We start from the raw sequence: 19,674 nt of genomic DNA, 5'->3' as shown, positions 1-19,674 counted from the left end.
TAGGAATGCTGACCATTTAAAAGTCTGGCCTTCAAAGGCTCCTGGGCCCCCAGTGCAGCTGCCCTGATCATTAAGGGATACAATTGGTGGTAAGATGGAACAGTGAAAACAGGACTGCACATTCCATAGGGCTTTTGTTCCAATTCAGACTGGGCTAAAGGCAAATGGGATTTTGCTCATTACTTTCCCAGCAGAAGAAAACATTTTGGTTTGCAATAAAGAAGCTGGTTAAATGGGTTCTTTATCCCCTCCACCCCGATTTCTATTATTGCTAGTTAATTATGCACTGGCCATCCAAGTTCCACTCATTCACCACTACAAGCAGTACAATCAGAAAAGCAGGTGTGTGGTATGACCTTTGCAGTTGGCAATGGCTCTCAGAAAGACAGTGTCTGCTGAAGGAGCTCAGACGGCCTTTCTGGGGCACTCTCGATAGAAGGAAATCTCAGATATCCTACCCAGAAATACGATGACTATTAATTTGTTATGGCATGAAACAGTTAGACATTATGGCTCTCTTGGCATAGTTCACTTAACAAATATTTTAACAAAAATGTTCTGCAAACTCCGTTTTTGTGGATAGCTTATGCTTCAGGCAGGATATGATATAAATCCAGAAAATTGAGTTGAATAGGTTATGAATACACTAACTATGGATAACCGTATGTTGTGTAGGCAGAGCCATGGTGATATTTTTTGTGCAGTGCAGAGATAAACATTGTCACCTGTTTGCTCCTGAATTTCAAAGGAACAGCTAGAAAAACAGATAGGTAATCTTACTCTACACCAACCACCTCAGGGTCTGCACATTATGTTCCCAAATAAATATCTCAACTCATCTAGCCACTTCTAAACCTTGTAATTGTGGCTAGCTGTTCTCTCCATGGTTCATTAGCTATTTCACTGGGTCTTTTATGGAAATGACACTGCATTCTTTTTAAAGAATTTATTATGGGGATCTACTAGGTAAGGAAAGGTTTGGAACTATATTTGAAAGGCAGTGCTTTTCTCCCTTTTTTTTTGGAAACATCTCACATGTATTAAACTGCACCTTGCACCTTTGAAGTAGTCTTCCTTTTATCTCTGAATGGAGAGAAGAAGCTCAGAAAAAGAAAAAAAAATGAGCTCTAGTCTTCTGTACATTCTCTTGCTGAGTAGGTCTGTCATAATCATCCAAAATAAATAGTTTCTTTTTAAGAGAAGAAGGAAAGAGTTCAGGAATCTGTATATTTCCAACAGCTTTACTGGAGGTACCCAAGAGAGTGGATTATTCCTTTGTGTAACCCATGGCTTTTAGCCCTACATGAATTATAAAAAGCAATCACATAGGAATAAAAAGCCATAGACCACAGCAGAGGACTTAAGAAAGATAAGCTGAAAGCCTCTGGAAAATAGAAAAGGAATGAAAATAAATCTTCCAAATTGCGGCCACTTTGACCAAATCTGTGCCATACAGGTTTTCCTGGAAATTTTCTCTTGACTGCTCATCTCCTTATAATTCACCTACTTTGATTGTTTCCAGCACAGTCTGGGTTTATCCCTAATGAAATTTACTTTGCGCCTGTTTGTACTCATCCTGGGAAATAAGCTTTTAGTGACCCCATCCTGTTTCCTACAGGAAGGCATGTCTTAGAACAAGAACAGATAATGCCATACAGTTCACTATGGTGCTACTTTGGACTGATTGTCTGAGCAAATGGAGTCATATATTGCATAATCCACAGGCTATGCAAAACCCTTTAGTCCTTCTGGCTTAAATTAAATGGCTCAGCATAATAGGTTGGCAGAAAAACACTGGGCAAAATGTAATTTTGAGAACTTCCAAAAATAAAGATGCATTTCCTGCTCTTCTGAACACCATTCGAAACTTGACCAAGATCGTGCTGTGCAAATGCCCAGGACAGAACCCTGAAATCCTATTTCACTGTCAGACTGCAGAATCCACTGAAGTCGTCCCTGTTAAAACAGTACCTTCAAAGCACAATGCACTTTATGAATTTAAAAGTTTCTCTCTGATGCATCTGCAGATAAAAAAAGTACATCATTTATTGAACACAACCATTTCAGTGCCCATAAACATTGTTTGAAAACTCTTGTCATGAAATGAAAACAAATTATCATGAACCTGAAAAAGCTATATACTGGGAATCTGGAAAAGCCAAATACTGAAGTACTAAATGACAAGTTGCCAAAAGCCAGGGGCAATTGTCTACATAGCACTGCAGATATTAGGTGTTAGGGCCCAATTCATTTTGAATATTTACAAACTGATCTACATTCACATTACATGGTGAAGCAAACAAGACCTAGGACATTTTCACACATGTAGCAATCATAATCCAAGCCATAGGTTTTCTTTTGCACAACACTCTGGCCATGCATGCTGAGGCATAGCTGAAAGCATGCATCTGGCAATTTCCTGCACAAAGCGGAAAGATAATTGCCTGTCAAAGAGAAGCCATTTGATTCTCTTTCTATAGTGTATTATTTTCCAGTCCTTCCTGAGAAACATGGATTTGAAACACTCTTGGCACTGTGCGTCATGCCCATTTAAAAAGTTTTGAATGCTAGACACACACAATTAAGAACTGTTTCCACAAATATGTTACAGTACCTCTTCTTCTGATGTGTGTCATCTGTGAATGTAATACAAGACAAAAGAGAGAAGAAGAAAAAACCTTAACTTACATTTCTGGTCAATGTAGGTTTTCATTCCATTTACAAATGCAAGAAATGTGAGACCTGATTAAAGCATCACTCAGGAAAATAGTCTGAAATGAATGAATGCTGGCATGCAGAGCTCTAAAAGGTGTGCAAAACAAAACTTTTTTTGTAACTCCTGTACAAAAGGGATAAAGAGAATTGTATTGAGTGTACAGTTCTTTCTCCTGCATTTCAGGTGGATGGTCTCTCTTCTCAGCTGCCTTTTCAAACAAGCTTCTCAGGGGAAATACAAAAAGAAATAAGGGCTTTTGGAGTAAGGAAAATGTTTTAATTAGAGAAGAACAAAATCTCCACAGTGCTCCTTCCTGCAGATGGGAACACTTCCTGCTCTTTAATGAATGTGTCTGCACCTTGTGCTCAAGATGGAATTTGTGGACTAAATCTGCCGAATACCAGTGAAAATCAATGAATTTACATCAGTTTGTGCAGCTGAAGAGTTGGACCTCTGCTTTTCCTTCTCTCTGTAAATATTGCTCTGATTCATGCTTGCTCAACAACAGAGTTTATTTACTATCAAGACAGGAGATGAACAGATGATATAGGTGGCATCTTCTCTACATTCACCACTTTTTGAAAAAGTTATATTAAAACTCCAGAAACATTTGTTTTTCAAGCAGTAAAAGTAGCATCCTAGAGTATGGATTCAGAGACTTGACTTTGACCTATAGGACTACTAGCCTAATATGTGTTTTCTAAAAATGTAAACATTTATTCCCTTCCAAAGTAAAAGGGATTTATATCTTGAAAAGCACAGTATCCAAATCAGATATCTGCATATCTAATAGCTGCATATTTTCCTTCTCCCACACTGAGCTGTTACCACTAGCAAACCTGTAACAAGAAAGGAAGTTTGCTTTTAAGCAATGTTCTTGTATGTTGGCTTACATATATTACGTATATAATTTATCAGTCATGTTGATTGAGGATTATCATTTTGAAAACAAGGTGTAAATAATTATAATAAATAAATGCATGTTTAATTAGAAAGGTACAATAAATAAGCAGCAAAATCTAACCAAGTTCATATGAACCATTCCATCATCCCTACAAACCTAGAGATACAGAACAGCCCAGTAGTCAGAAATAATGAGAGCTGTCATACAGTACCTTTTGAAGAACAATGTATTCTTAGTCCCTTCAACACATGAATTTACAGAACTGCATCAGATTCAACATGAAACACAAATGTCAGTAGAATAGGAGATTCAGGATGGCTTTTAACTCCTTCAAGAGAAAATTGGGATATCAAAGTTTTCTTCTCTTCTGCGCAAGAGCTTCCACAGAATGCTGATACATAGTTTGGGAGACTCAGCATCCTAAAAATGGCACCCTACAACATATGTAAGGATGGGGGCATGCTGAACACTTATTTTGATTCTTGCTAACATAATAATTTGATGGAAATCAAGAACATTAGACTAACAGCTGGATGAATTTGTCAAATCAAAGTGACCCCTGTAATGAATTAGACCAATTGTAGCCTTTGGGCTATGGCAAATTGTAGAGAGTAGATAGAGAGATTTATGTACATTCATTGCCATTGCCATTAGGAGTCAGCTAGACATCATGTTTCATGATGACATTGTGCAAATGATGCAAAATTATATAATTTGACATTTGCAGGATAATGTCATGTCATACATGCCATGACGTTCTCCTCTTTCCCCCACCCACTACAGAGATATCCATGCTTACAACCATGCCTCACTATCATCTAAGATAATCTCTAGTGCAGGTGCATGTATGCATGGTTGTGTTCTGCTTTTGCACGCAACCACCTGACTTTATTTCTTTCATCATTTTCATTCCCACAGTCCATTGATTTTTCTTCAGTTTAGTTTGTTTATCCAGTGTTCTTTTCTTCTCCTTTGATTCCATTTCTTTTTTATTTATTTCTTAATCTTTTGTTTAAATATAATAGAGTTTGTGTGCTTTTTTTTTTTACTTTAGGCTTTGCCGCTTCTTCATTTATCCTTCCTGCAAGTAATTCATTACTTATTGTGAGTTTATTTTTTGAACTGTGTAAATAATTAAAAGTATTGTCATGTGTACGGTCTATCTTCTTGCCTTTTGTCCTTCTGAGCAGTGTGTTCCCCTTACCTCCTAGAACCGAGTAAGCAGTTTCTATGGGCAAAACTCCATGTAATTTGAAAACCACTTCAGGTTAATGTCTATAAATGTAGTATGCCTCATCCCATTACAATACCTTAGTTTTATTGTAAATTTTATTCACAAAATGTTTGTGGCCATTAATTTCCAGATTGTAAAGGAGTATAAAGATGAAGACCCTTGCACTGATTTCTATGAACTTGAAAGGATTTGATCCCCACATAATTATCTAGTTTTCTGCCAAAGCAAAAAAAAAAAAAAAGTTGTATATTATTCTGATAAGTCAGAAAAATGTTCTGAAAGTAATCAATAGCAATTCTTTTCCATTCTGTTGCCAAGAAAACAATATGGGCATATTTATATAATCACCAGAAATCAAGCTTAATTCAAAGGAGTCTTGAAAAACAAAACCCACAACTTCTTGTGTATTTACATGTTTTCACTGCTCCTGCACTAGATGATAGAACTCTCACTAGCATAAATAATGCTGTAATATTTAATGTTGCGACAAGCTACAATCCCCAAAGCAACATAAAAATAGGCTGAGCATTTTCCAAGCCAAGGATTCAGGCATAAAGTGGGATTGAAATCTCTTGCCCAACCTTATTGTATACTTACTTCCTTTTTGTTGCAACTATTTTCTGTATTTACAAAGATGTACATATTTTGCTGTACCAATACAGTAAAAAGTATATCCTACAGCTGTGTTACTGTAATGTTGCAGAGTAGAGGTTAAAGTATTAAAGAGAAAAAGCCAAGTACAGATTTCCAGGTGGTCACAAAAACTCACTGAAGGTCTTTGGGGAAGTGCCTATCTTTCACTTCAACCTACCTCATAGGCTTTTTATTAGAATTAAGGAGATTCTGTTGCACTCCATCTTGAACTTTCCAAGAAAAAAATAGGATATAAATTCAGTAAATAAGCAAAATGCCTTATATTGGGATGGCTACTTCCATATTGCTAAAAAATTGAGCTATCCTCTGTTTAGGTGACATAAACTATTTTATACGCATTATATAGGATACAAGGATATGCTTATAAAACATTTTATTTTCCAGAGAACAGAAGTCCTCCATTTAAAAGACTGTCCAAGAAAAATATCTGAAGGCCTTTTTGTTTTGGAAGGCTGTCTACTTTAAAAGAAGGAACAGTGGAGATCTTGAAATGGCTCACAAATAGGTTATACAATAATATGATATACCATGCTTTTATGTAATATGACTATTTCTAAATTTGGTCTCTGTCTAAATTGCAATATGCAAGTTTATCATTTTTACTAATATTTGCTGAATATTTGTTTTGAAGGAGACACCTATGCTTAATATAAGAAGACTTTCTTCAGCATGAATTTCCTTGCAGTTATGTAGCTGAAGACTTTGCAAGAAACAGTACTTCTTTTACTTCTAAATGAGACATATAAATTTTTAATATGATTTAATATATTTTTATATTGTATTCTTTTAGGTTAGGTTTGGTTTGGTTTTTAGCAATTGTAAGCTGCCCAGAGTAATGTATTTGAGATAAGCAGCTATATACTTTGTATATTGAAGTACTGTAATGCATAAATAATTCAGCTACACTACATTTCAGGCTTCTTACTCCCTTCTTACTCCCTATTCTAGCCCAAACTTCTTTCCTCAACAATTCCACTACTGTATCCATGAAAGAACATTATAACCATGATGTTATAAAGAATAAACAATGCTGTTTTCTCTTTTTTTCTCCAATAGCCTGTTCATTCTAAGTTGATAGGATTTTGAATTATGGTTGGACAAAAAGGAATAAAAAACAAAATGGTGTGGCACAAAAATCTAAGACTTATATCAAGAACTGTACAACGTAAATCACAAAAGCTGCCATGCCTCTCCAGTGATAAAAACTTTATCCATGGTGATATTTGACAGCATTTCATATCCAGCTGCTCCCTAAGCAGCCCTATTCTGAAACAAGCTATACATAGCAAAATTCTAGAATTCTGTTTTTCAAACAACTTGCATAAACATTCAGAAAATGTCACAACTACCCCAATTAATCAACTATCTCCTCTCTGAAAATTTGTTTTTAAAGCATGGGAGTCCTTTTTCTTTTTTGGCAAATAATATGACTATAGTTACATTTATATATGCCTTGTTTCTATCTTAAAAGGCCTTTTAATGATAAAAATTATAAAAAATGAATCCAAACATAAATATTTAGCACCTGAATTATTCTATATCCCCCATGCCATAATTCAAATCACTTTTTATACAAACTTGCTACTTAGGCAGACCTCCCCGCCTCCCCGTACACACTTGTCTTCTTTCCTCTCCATCTTGACCAATAGAATTTTAACTAAAATTTAAATTTATAGTTTTTATCTATTGTTTAATGTTTTATATGGTATTTTATTGAATGATTGTAAGACGCGTAGAGTCACCTTGGTGGAATGGGCAGCATAGAAGTTTTATAAATAAATAAAAGTACTCAAAATCTTGTCCAAAAGAAATCTCTTCATATTACATGATTACAAGCAAGTGGCTTTCCAGCTGACTGAATTTTTTTTTATATATAAATCTATTATCATATTTCCTATTCAGGTTTAATATTTTGGGGGTAGCTATGCAAGATCATAGTTCCACTTAGCATATCATTTGTGAACATTCATGTTCATTATTGTCAATCCTCTAAATTTTAGTATTTATGCTATTACTTGTACTACCTCCTTATGCACTTCAGTTTTCCACCACTGATCCTTCTTTGCAAACCAGCTGAGTGGCAGTGAACATAGATGAGGTGATGAGCAAGCTATGGCCTGGCCGGCTGTCTGCCCAACTGATTGGCAATGAATGCAAGGTCAGTTCTAGTCAACCTCAGTGGTCAGTGGATCACAGTTTGAGAATCACTGATCTAGACTTATAGATAACTAAGTAGCAAAAGTAAATATGTACATATATCACTTTGGAATTCTTTAGTTAGCATTTAACAGTAACATTAAATACTAACCAAAGAATTCCAAAGTGAGATGTGTACATATTTATTTTTGCTACTTAATTATCTACAAGGCTTAGAAGTTTTTCTATTTCCTACACCTCTGACTCAAACAAAAATGCCACATGGGCTTATATATTAAATCTTTCTCTTTCTTATCATTAGTACATTAGAATAACACATCCAGCCATAGAGTGCAATCTTATGTACAGTTTACCAAGATGCAAGTTTTGGAAAGTCTCACTCTCAAATAAATTCTATATAATGATTACAATCTTAAGATACAATATAAGTTCTTTTTTTTAAAAAAAAAGGAGGTCTTTCTTAAAATGATTTATGGAATGCTATAATATTTTATTTCAGGTGAATTAGTACAAAATAACTGCAATCAGCTTTTTATGCACCACACAGAAAAGAATATTGCAAGATACACAAAAATATTACAAAGCAATTTGGAACGCAAGTAAGTGTGGCTTCATCAAAGTCCAATTATCCTGAGTAATCTGAAACATGCTCCCTTCAAAGTGACGGTTATCACTACTAATTCATTTTTAGCACTGTACAATATTCTTAATAAGAAGTGCAAACAGATGGAAGCTAGGTTTAACACTAAAACTCTAGGTCAACCCACCCAAGACAGATTACCTCACCTTCAGCAAGTAAATCTCCTGGCCTCAGAGACTCCTGTATGCCACGATGAGTGGCTTGAATGCAGGCCTTAAGAACAGCAACTGCAAGCACCACTGCATCTGTACACACCGGCTTCTATCAAAGAGCAAAGATTCTTTTGCTTGCCTGGTAAACACCAAAGGAATCCAGCTGGTGGCAAGCCCTGTGTATGATGCTGCTTCCCATTCTACCACTCCTAGCTTCAGAAATGTGAGTAGTATCTAACCAAACTTGGCTCATTTTTGAAGCCCCTGACGCCTCCCTTTCCTGCCATCCCCCTGCCCCTCCTTTCCAGAAGTAGCCAAGCAGCTACTTTTGTGTTTCATATTTGAACTGATTCTGCATCAAAGCCCTTAGCTGGAGCAGTGTAGTGGGGAGAGAAAAAAGCAGGAAGAGATCAGGTATTTCTCCATTCCTGACTCTGGAGGGCCTTAGTAACAAAGGCTGTATTTAACCAGATCCTGTGAAGCAGAAACCCCTTGTATCTACTTCAGTACCTTTGATCTAACTCCCACAGTGGGATGTGTATTAGTCATATCCCTCCTGCTAAGCTCTTGAAGCCAAGAACCTGGGGAGAAATCTCCTCCTCCCATTTTGGAAAGTTTTCCCTAAGCTAAGACACAGCAGAAAGGGCTCACCCATCCCTGTCTTGCCACAGCTGCTTCCTTCTCTGCATTTGAGCCTCTGATTGCACTTAGCTCCCCCTTGCCCCAAACTCAGCACCCTCCCAGGCTTGATATTCTCAGGGATGAGATTCAGACACTTATCCCTGTCTTTTATCAGTCGTCCAACCATTGAAGTGACAGCATCAATATTCTGCTATGCCTTAGAGCCCTCTTCTATTATGAGCTTTTCCCCCCTCTTGCTGTGACTAAGCACCTTACAAAATCCATTCAGGCCAGGCTTAGCATCCTGAGAACATTGAAGTCAGTGGATGCTTTTCTTTTTTTCCAAAAGGGCTTTACTGGCAGCTGGACAAGGGGCAAACAAAAGAAATATTTGACTGGATGCCTAGATCTTCTAGTACTGAATGTGCTTTTTAACTCTTGCCTTGTGCAGCTCCTCTGTTATGATTTCCTTTATCTCAAGAAGCTAGGAGGGACATATTATGTGTTGTGTGGATGAGCTCTCTAGACAACAGGCTTATGAAGAGTCCTAGGACCCACTTTGCAAATGGAGAAGCAGTTACTAAAGCAATCAATTTCTCCTAGTAATAAATACATCAGAAGCTTTGATCTGCAGAGTAAATTCTAATCTAATCTAATCTAAAATACATTTGTACTTTCTATTGATGGATCATAATTTTAAGGACATTTATCTTTATACCACTCTTTACGGGGTACAAAACAAGAATTGAGAGTTAGAATAAAGTAGCTGTGAAATCTCAGAATCTACAGCTCTTAAAAATTGTAATCTACATTCTCAAGATTGCTTTTCCTATTTGACTACCTTGAATTCCATGGTCATGAAATAGTTGCATCTTTTGGATATCTAATAACAACTAAGCCTCCCTTCATCTCCCCATTACTGCTGCCAGAGCTTGATGCTCTAGGAATAGCCTCACCGATTTTTAAAATTTAGCCTTCACAATCTGATGTCTTGAAATTACAAAGGCTGTAACTCCCAACCTGCATGATGAAAAGAGAAGATAGACTTACTTAACTGGGAGACTAGAAAATAACTTTCCAATTATCTGTGTGGCAGTCTGGAAATGAATTATATTTGATCTTTTATTGGAGCCGTTAATTTCAATTGCACATATTCTAGCTTCTTTTCCTCTTTATATATAAAAATAGGTGTGTCTCTGTTTATATACACACACAAACAGAGACACATCTATTTTTTTCAATACCTAAATTCCCTTGATATACAGAAATCATGTTCACCATGGTTCCTTCCACTCAATTTAGCAACCCCCTGTTTAAATAAGAATTACTAAAATAAAAGACAAATCCACATGCTCAGAATGACATATCAAAATATGAATTGTAAAATATGAACTTCTGGCTTTATATACGATAAAGTATGCTTTTCAAAAAATAATTATTCTCCTATTCTGAAGTTAATCACTGTTTTCCAGATTAGTGAAACATAATACAAAAATCCATTTATATACACCACTTAGTATTCCCACAACATCCTCACTTCCTACCTAAGTGATTGAGGCTGTAATATTTTAGCTATTTTTATGGTTATTGTATCTTTCTATCTAATGGGATGATAAATAGCAACAAACATCAGAAATAAAATAAATCATTTACAATATAATTCAAATTCAGAAATATATAAGCATTGATTGTCAACTCTACAATGAGTTTATTCATCTCTGTTTGTCAGAACCATGACATTGATATTAAAACATAAAAGAGTAAAACTTATTATTGGAATGGAAGCAGTTATTGTTCAGCACGTATGGAGGGCATCAGGCTTTGCAACATTGCTTCTAAAAATCTGTTCATTCTTATATCAGATCTATTGAGCTCAATGCTGAGCTCAATAGATCTGATATTCATATAAGGTATATTCATAAGATAATGTTTGCACAAATTTGATTCCTATTCCAACTGAATTCTGTTAAAAAGTCAGAATATTTCAAAGCTCACCAACTTACCAAAAATAAAACAGTTGTACTAAAATGAATTAGGGCACTTTAAAATTATAATTAAAATAAAAACTAAGGATTTCCTTAGTTAGAACCTATCAATAGAATTTATTATCAAAATGGTTAAAGGCATAATTCCAAAGAATGTGCAAGACTGTAATTTCCCTACTTCTGTGATTAGGGACCAACACTCCAATCCTATGGAGACTTACATGGATATAAATCCCATTCATCTGTGACTTACTTCAAAGTAATCCTATGCAGAATTGCTCTGTAATGTATTATGTCCTACTGGATATAATGAATGTGCTCAAGATTTCTTTTGTAGGATGCAGTAGAGTAGAAGAGAAGTAATAACATGAGACAGGAAATAACAGGTTATTTGATGAGGTCAAGAACAATTGCCGCAATGTGTAGCATTAATAAAATAAATCTAACCTCATTTTAAGGCACTGCTGTTTTTAAAAATGCAGTGCATGTATCTGGGTTATATCATTAATACCAAATTCTGTGAGTAGCTGAATCAAACTGCTTTCCATGAAGATCACAGATCAAAGAACAAGCGTTCACCATTTGCCTGCCTGCGCAATGCTTCTTGGTTCAGCAGGGTAAAATAGACTCTTAAATAAATGTTAAATGCAGAACCTCCAGGATAGCAATGCTAACAGCACATGTAGTGTAACCCCCAGATACTTTCTCAGAGGCAGGCCCTATTAGGTTCAGTGAGGCATGCTCCCCAGTTGCACCCGAATCCTCTGGTTTTAATTAATGCAGAAACCTGAACGTAGGAATAACCGAGATATTTAACTGCAAAGGCCTTACATTAAAACCTACACCAGGAATTTTCTTGCCTACTATTTTCTCCAACTTTGCCTGGATTTACAAGAAACCAATAAACCACTTGTTTTAAGTGTAGATTAATTGCTTTTTTAAAAAAGCATTATCCTTGAATTACAGCACTACTTTTTAAAGATGCAAAAAATAATTTCAGCACTTTTTTCAAAATTAGAAAAGAAAAAAGATCAACTAAATTGTTGGCATTTGTATAAATTCCCACCTCTCTATTCCCTCCCATAGACAAACAATTGTCAAATTCACCATGTCTGCCTATCAACCTATGATATTAATGTATTTGTTATCATTGACCAATCTTTCCATTAACCTCTACTATAAGTCAAAGGAAGCCTGCTAAAATTGACAGAGCTTTTTAGCTTCATTGGGCTTCTCCAGTTTTGCTGCTCAGAGGGAAGAAAATACTGAGGTTGTTTGAAAAAGAGAAAGTGGGTAGTAAAGCCAGTCAAGGTGTTAATAGATCTGTAAAGTGCTGTTTTCAATTTTAAAGGGCTATCATTCCCTTCACTGGGAATGATAGCTAATGCAGAAGTTCAAGTAGACTGGCTAATAGGCAATGGTCATTGAACAAGGGTGGAATTAGCTTTTGTTAATGGATGGGACCTGATTCATACTTGAGCAGCAGCAGAAAACTGCTACATGGTATCAGATATAGACATCTCTGGTGGGAGCCCTGGACAATGGATACAGTATTTTATATTTGGAAAAGTGGGAAACTGGAGAAGAAGCTAATTTATGGAACATACCTAGGAGCTCCGTATAGTGAGATATTAACTCAAGATAGCAATAGCACTTAGACTTATATACCACTTCACAGTGCTTTAGAGCCCTCTTTAAGCAGTTTACAGAGTCAGCATATTGCCACCAACAATCTGGGTCCTCATTTACTGATCTCAGAAGGATGGAAAGCTTAGTCAACCTTGATATATCTACCCCTCCCTTCTTTCATCTCATATGGCTCTTTCCACAAAAGTAACTTGTAGCACTCAGCCACAAAAGGTATACCCCCTATCTTGAAGTAGAACTGAAAGAAGAGAAGAGCAAATCCTCAGAATATGATAATTCAAGAAGGAACACTACCTGATCCTATCCGATAGTCAAGCCTCCATAGAATTTAGTCTAGCTTAGACTTTTATATCTTTATTCTGCCATTTCTGCCACATTTATTCAGGAAAAAAATACTTTAGGGAAGGAACAACTAATAATAACTGGCTGAAACCTCCCATCACTATGGCAGAGCTCTTGTCAAAGCATTGTTCTACTCCAAACCCCATGTTCCCTTGATCAGTAAGTGCCATTAGTAATGAGGACCATCCTTGTGGACTTTTATGTTGGAGAAAATGGTTATTACTACTTCCCTTTAACTAATGTAAACTGGGGAAGATGAAGGGGGAAACATAGATACTATGCTTTTGATGTGTTTTAGCTGAATGCTTAAAACTCCTCAAGGCTTTTCTGCAAGCATTCATCTCGAGCATTTAAAAAGATTGATTCATTTTTAGAATGAATCAGAGAGGCTGTATATCCCTAATCAAAATATCAGCATAAGTAGAGGTATTTGGCAGAAAATAAAATTAATGGCATTGGACCTGATGGAAAAAGCATGTCGTCCAACTTTAAAATAAAATAAAATACAATCCAAGTCTAAAGAGCATGGATTTATTTCAGCTATAGCACTTTCTTTTTTAAAAATGCAATTTCCATTATTTCCTCCTAATATGTGTGTGAATGAAATGAAAGGAGCAGAAAAGTCCTTACAAATGTTCTGAGTAGTCACCCCAAAACATACCCAGAAGTCTGGGTTACCACGGGAGATTATAATTAAGTTAGATAAATTTTTGTTTGACAAGTCTTGGTAAAATTGTTTCAATAATATAAGAGTAACATAAAAAAATAAGAGAACTGACAACTCTGCACTTTTACAATTTGCTATTATTGTTATAATTTAATATAATTTGTTATTTTGATAGTTTTGATTCTGGGATTGTACTTTGCTATCAGGATGAATCAAATATGTCACCACTTATGGGATTTCCCCACTCCCAAATTATTTTAGCTTTTAGAAAAGTATGTAGGGTATCATTTTTCTTGTTTTATACATTGCAATTTTTTTGGCCTTACATTTATAAATTTAAATTACTTCTGCTTTGAAAATAGTTTAATCCCAAAGGTCTACATGGTCTTTCTCTCATGACATTTAGGAAAGCAGTCAAAGTAAAGCTTTCCTGCCGAGCTTTTAAATAATTTCAATGAATTGTAATGAGCATTTTATATAGTTACTCTAATATGGATGCCAGGGTTTGTGATGGTAGAAGTTTATTAATTTTAAATAAATGGTGTGGATTTTATGCTCAGATTTTTAAGTTATCAGAAGTTCTTGTGAGATTGCAATATAGAAATCCTGGAACAAATAATATTTTTTAAAAAAATTATCAGGAGATTTGGAGTTTTTAGGATGTTTTGTAATGATATCTACTAGCTAACCTTTTCCTCTCCTCCCTTAAAAGACCAGTGCACACAACTGATAAAAGAAGCTTTGAAACTGGAATGGCACATATCCAGATTATTTTAGGTTTCAAAATGCCTTTCATCTCAAAGACATGCCATTAAATACAGAGATCTTCCAGCAATTCTTCTTGGTAACAGCTGGAACTGTGGACTTCTACTTTCTAAAAGTCAAGAGCTGGGAGTAGAAGATAACATCTCGGACACCCCAAATATTTGTTAAGGGTCAGTTAATTCAGTCCACAGCTGCCTCTCTCTTTCCCCAGCTCAGCTTTTCTGTCATTAACTGCCCTCTCAGGTGCTTTCATACCACAGTTATGTCTGGTCTCCAAGGAGCTGAGAGATGGCAAAGAAGGCTCTCCGATGGGACAGACAGGCTATTCTTTGCTTAGCTCTGTCCCCTCTGAGAGCTCATTGTTTGCCATGACTACACACATTCTTGAGTTTCTGATGAGATGCTTGTTACAGTTTCCATGGGGTGGGTGGGGGAGTGGAACATCACGGATGAGGGGAAGGTAACTCTTGGCAATATGGCCAATGTGAAACTATGTTCAGTTCATACCATAATCAGACGCTCCCTCTCTTATTCCCACCATCACCTTTTTGGTATTCCAGCAGAAGAACATTGTGATACTAACTACTGTTTAGCCGTATAACTTATTTTCCAGTACCTGGAAGTATGAAAGCCAATCGCTGTCTACATTCCTCTCCTCAAAAAATCCTTCCATGCAAGCAGCCCATTTTCTAGGGTGCTGCACTGGAGAATATAGCTTCTGATATGGTTTGGGTCCTGGTATCTCAGAAACTAGACACTAATTAAGCATTAAAGTCTGTCATCATTATCAGAATCACAGTCTAATTCATTTCTGTATATGTGTCTTTGAATCAGTAATGACTCCTGGTGAGTGCTTGGACAAGTCCCTACCATTTTCTTGGCAAGATTTCAGGAATAGTTTTCCATTGCCTCCTTCCTAGGGCTGAAAGAGAGTGACTGGCTCAAGGTCATCCTGTTGGTTTTATGCTTAAGGCAGGACTAAAACTCTAGCCTGGTGACTTAACCACTATACCAAACTGGCTCCAATTCTTATAATCATTTAATTCATGAAATTCCCCAAAAATATAGACAGGCAAGGGAATCTAGAAAGTTCTGTGAGACTTGCTCAATAACTAGGAAATAATAATAATAATAATAATAATAATAATAATAATAATAATAATAATAATAATAATAATAATAAAGTTGGAAGGGACCTTGGAGGTCATCTAGTCCAACCCCCTGCTCAGGCAGGAAACCCTATACCATTTCGGACAAATGGCTGTCCAGACTCTTCTTAAAAACTTCCAGTGTTGGAGCATTCACTGCTTCTGGAGGCAGGTTGTTCCACTGGTTAATTGTTCTAACTGTCAGGAAGTTTCTCCTTAGTTCTAGGTTGCTTCTCTCCTTGATTAGTTTCCACCCGTTGCTTCTTGTCCTGCCTTCAGGCACTCCCTCTTCTTTGTGGCAGCCCCTGAGATATTGGAACACTGCTATCATGTCCTCCCTCGTCCTTCTCTTGGAACATAAAGACTTGCTGCATTTAAAGCCTGTACTCTGTTCAATCTTCTGCAACCTCTCCTCTCATAAAATTTTTTAAAAAGTAACATTTCCCTTGAGTAAGCTTGACTTTCAATGATAATGTAGATTTGTCCATGTAGTTTTCTTAGCAAAAATGTGAAAGATTTGTCATTAAATTGTTCTGTGTCGGGGGGGGGGTGTTTTACTTTCTAGTTTACCTTGATTGATTGGATTGATTATCTGTCACCAAGTCATTGTTAACTATTAGCAACTACATAGATTTTCTTCCTGGCAATCTGTCCCTAACCTGGTCTTTCAGTTTCCTAACAGTGTGCTCATCACTGCTCTAGTGATGATAAGCCCATCCATCTTGCTATTGGTCATTCTCTTTTCTTTCCTTTCATCTTTCCCAACATTAGGGCTTTCTCCAGAGAGCTAGATATTTGTTTACTTTGTGCCCAATGTATTTTGAGCCTGGTCATTGGTAGACCCAGTGAGAACTCGGGCTTGATATTTTATTCCAGAAATTGACTATGGATTACCCTAGATATCTCTCTGAATCTCCAAGCATGAATAAAAATAAACTTAATCTACAAAATGTGTCATTGAATAGTATTTGCATTAAATATAAGTACTACTGTACCCTCCTTGGGAGATATATATCTTTAAAATTGGGTCCCCTATATTTGGAATTTGGATATTATAATGGAGATGCTGTCACCAAATGGTTAAATAACTAGAGAAATTTACCAGAATGCTTTCTGCCACAGTATCTAGCCTCATCTCCCCAAGATACTTCCTGTTACTCTGCTTAGCTTTGTCTTTTTCCAGGTTGGTAGGCACATTCAGGCTGCAGATATCCATTTATTTTCTAAGAAAATGTTTAGGTTTCATTGGAGTCCAGAGAATATTCCCTGGAAATAAGGATGATGTCAGAGACATCTTATAAAGCCATTTATTAATGAGGACAGAGAATAAACAGGTGTTAGGCATTTCTATAAAATATTCGTGCAATAATCACCTAGAAAGGTGACGCAATAATGATAGCAACAAGAAAAACAATTTGCTGCTGTTATGAAACAAAGGCATTAAGTTTAACAAAAATGCGATTTGTTATTTTATCCTTGCAATAATTGAGGAGAGATGATGCAGGGAGAATGTGACTGGTCCAATTGGTGTTCAACTGACTAAAGGGTTAAACCAAATCTGAGTCATATCCATACAGAGCTGCCTTTATCCAAGTTCTTCCCGCTCAAACATACTTTTGCATTAATTGTTTTGTTTTCTCTATTCATTTTGCATGTGTTCATTCATAAATCCATCCCATTCTGCTTCAACATTTTGTCATAGGCATATCTGATTCCATGAGTTCGCCAAAGGCCTTGAGCAAGGATCAGCTAGGAACAACCGATCCAAACTTCTCTCGCTGGCTGCCTCCTGTAGCTATATAGGATGTCTGAAAAATTCACCATTTAATTCAGCATGTACATTATGGACTATACAAAAGATTGAATTCAGTTATTTTTTAGATTCTGAATTTTTCCAAATTTTATAATACTCTTCTGGGTTCATAAAATGTGCCCATGTGCACAGAATGAAATGCATATATTAGGATAAAACAAACAATTGTGAACTTGAGAGAAAAATAGAGAAAACAGGAGAAGTGGTCTATTTATCATGATAATTACCCGGGCTTTGCTAAAGTTTGGATCATTAAAGCAACTCTGTGTTCTATGTGTGTGTTGGTGTGTGCATGCACATTTATGTACATGAAAAAGAAAATTATGGGATAGTCATAGTAGTCTTGCAGCAAAAAAGTTCAAAGTTGTGTGCAGCAAAAAAAATGAAAATTTGTATTATGTCAAAAGCTCATAAAGAGTTATATCTAGATTTCAGATACATTTCATACATTATTTGTATTATTTTTAGGTTCACAAAAATGAGAAATAACTACCAATTCTTTGGCGGGTGTTGATCTTCATAGCATCAAGTTCATCCCAAGAACCTAGGATGTCATAATGTATATGTGTAGATCCAAGCACAGTGGCTTTTTGCAATTGACAGATGGAAATTTTGGCAATGTGCTAATTTTCTAAGTGCCACCCAAGATTTTTTTGGTATGGTATCCAGTGTGCCAATAACCACTAGGACCACCATGGGTGATTTAAGGCATAATCATTCAATTTTGATTTTCAGATCTTGATATTTCATATCTCCAATCCTTTGTCTTATATTCTACCTCCCAGTATTGCCACATCAATTATCCACATTTTTTTCATTATTACCATAACACCAAATCAACTCGCTGTAGGCTTCTTCACTGAAAGTCACAGACCATAATCTAACATGCAATGCTGGTAAGGGTATCCAATGCTAGGATGGCTATGGATTACCCCAAGTACAAAGGCAGTAAGTCTATCCCTGCCAGTTGCTGGGGAATACAAACAGGGCAGGGCTGTTGCTCTCGGGTCTGCCTTCAGCACCTCCAGGAACAGTATTGCTGGACTCGATGGTCTTTGATTGAGTAGATGGGCTCTTCTTATCTCTTGCTATGAGACCTTCCCTCCCAAATCCTCTGGCTCTGCAAAAACCTTATACAAATAACTGACAAAATAACACATACCAAATCACCTGAGATATGTTGACCAAGTAAAGGAAGTTCATGTGAATCCTGATAACCAGTGCAAAATTGTCATTCATGGTCTAAGAGAAAAAGAGAACACAATCCATCTTAAACCGGGCACAAACAACCCAGTGTAAATTAGATACATCTCACCTAACCTACTGCATCTGGGGACCTGGGCCACTCTGTGTTAATTTATTCTAATTTTAATTAGGCATGCCTCAAAGATGTGTTTCTAAACTTGGATTGCTTGCTGAAGGTGTTACTATTTCAGCGCTTTGGGACCACAATATCACACTCTTTGATAAAGGATGGGGAGGCATGTGTTCACCATAGTGTTTAACTATTCGCTACAAGGCAGGTTCAGGCAAGTGGCCAAAGAAAGTCTTGGCATCCCAGCTGTATGAAACACAGAAACCCCCTCTCTAGCATATAAGCCTTGCAGTGAAGCTGGGCTTCTGCCATGACAATTCAACATTACTGGGGACTGTTAAGACACCCTTGGAAAGTCCATCCCCAAAAAGCCAATTATAATCTATTTTAAGGTTTATAAACAAAATAGTAGGAGATGATGCTGTCAGTTTTTGGCAATGATAATAAAAACATTCAACAGCCTTACTAAGATTACCTCAACAAAGACAAATTGGGAGAGAGGTGGGAAACCACCTCACTCCCCTTTTAGCCTAGAAGAACTTTGCTGAACATACCAGAGTAAAGTTGCAAAGATGAAGTGAAATGTTGATGGAATAAATATAAAAAAGATTGGGTAGGCTTTAACATTTAGCACATATTTAAATGTGGATCTCTCTTATCTCCAGTCTAAAGCACTGATTTCAGCTATAATGTCCCATTGCTGTTTTGTCCCAGTATGCAATATGGTTATGAGCTATTTTTGTATGAGATTCCAGTCTCTAGTTCACATTTCAGTTCTCTGACTGTGATCTCACTGTTTACAATCCTACAATTCCTTTACTCACCCATACATGCCAATCCTGTGCCAAAAAGTGTATTCCAATTTCTACAAACCTTTTCTCTTCAAAAAGGGTGTCTGCTTTTCTATCTCATGC

General features: G+C 36.4%; 1 long non-coding RNA gene across 2 annotated transcripts in view; it reads right to left on the bottom strand.

Moving 5' to 3' along the window:
• LOC120305849 overlaps window positions 1-19,674 on the bottom strand; it is a 57,327-nt gene that overhangs the window by 21,556 nt on the left and 16,097 nt on the right. Inside the window, exon 1 of one of the 2 annotated variants that reach the window (XR_005556111.1) lies at window positions 8,452-8,703. The exons of the other annotated variant lie outside the window; for it this stretch is intronic. This is a non-coding gene — a long non-coding RNA (uncharacterized LOC120305849). Of the gene's footprint in view, window positions 1-8,451; window positions 8,704-19,674 lie in introns of those variants that run through there. 2 annotated transcript variants of the gene reach the window in all.

This window comes from Crotalus tigris, unplaced genomic scaffold (assembly GCF_016545835.1).
Source record: "Crotalus tigris isolate CLP2741 ecotype Arizona unplaced genomic scaffold, ASM1654583v1 scf7180000017692.518282, whole genome shotgun sequence".
NCBI lineage: Eukaryota > Metazoa > Chordata > Lepidosauria > Squamata > Viperidae > Crotalus > Crotalus tigris.
This window is presented reverse-complemented; position numbering and strand designations above follow the sequence as displayed.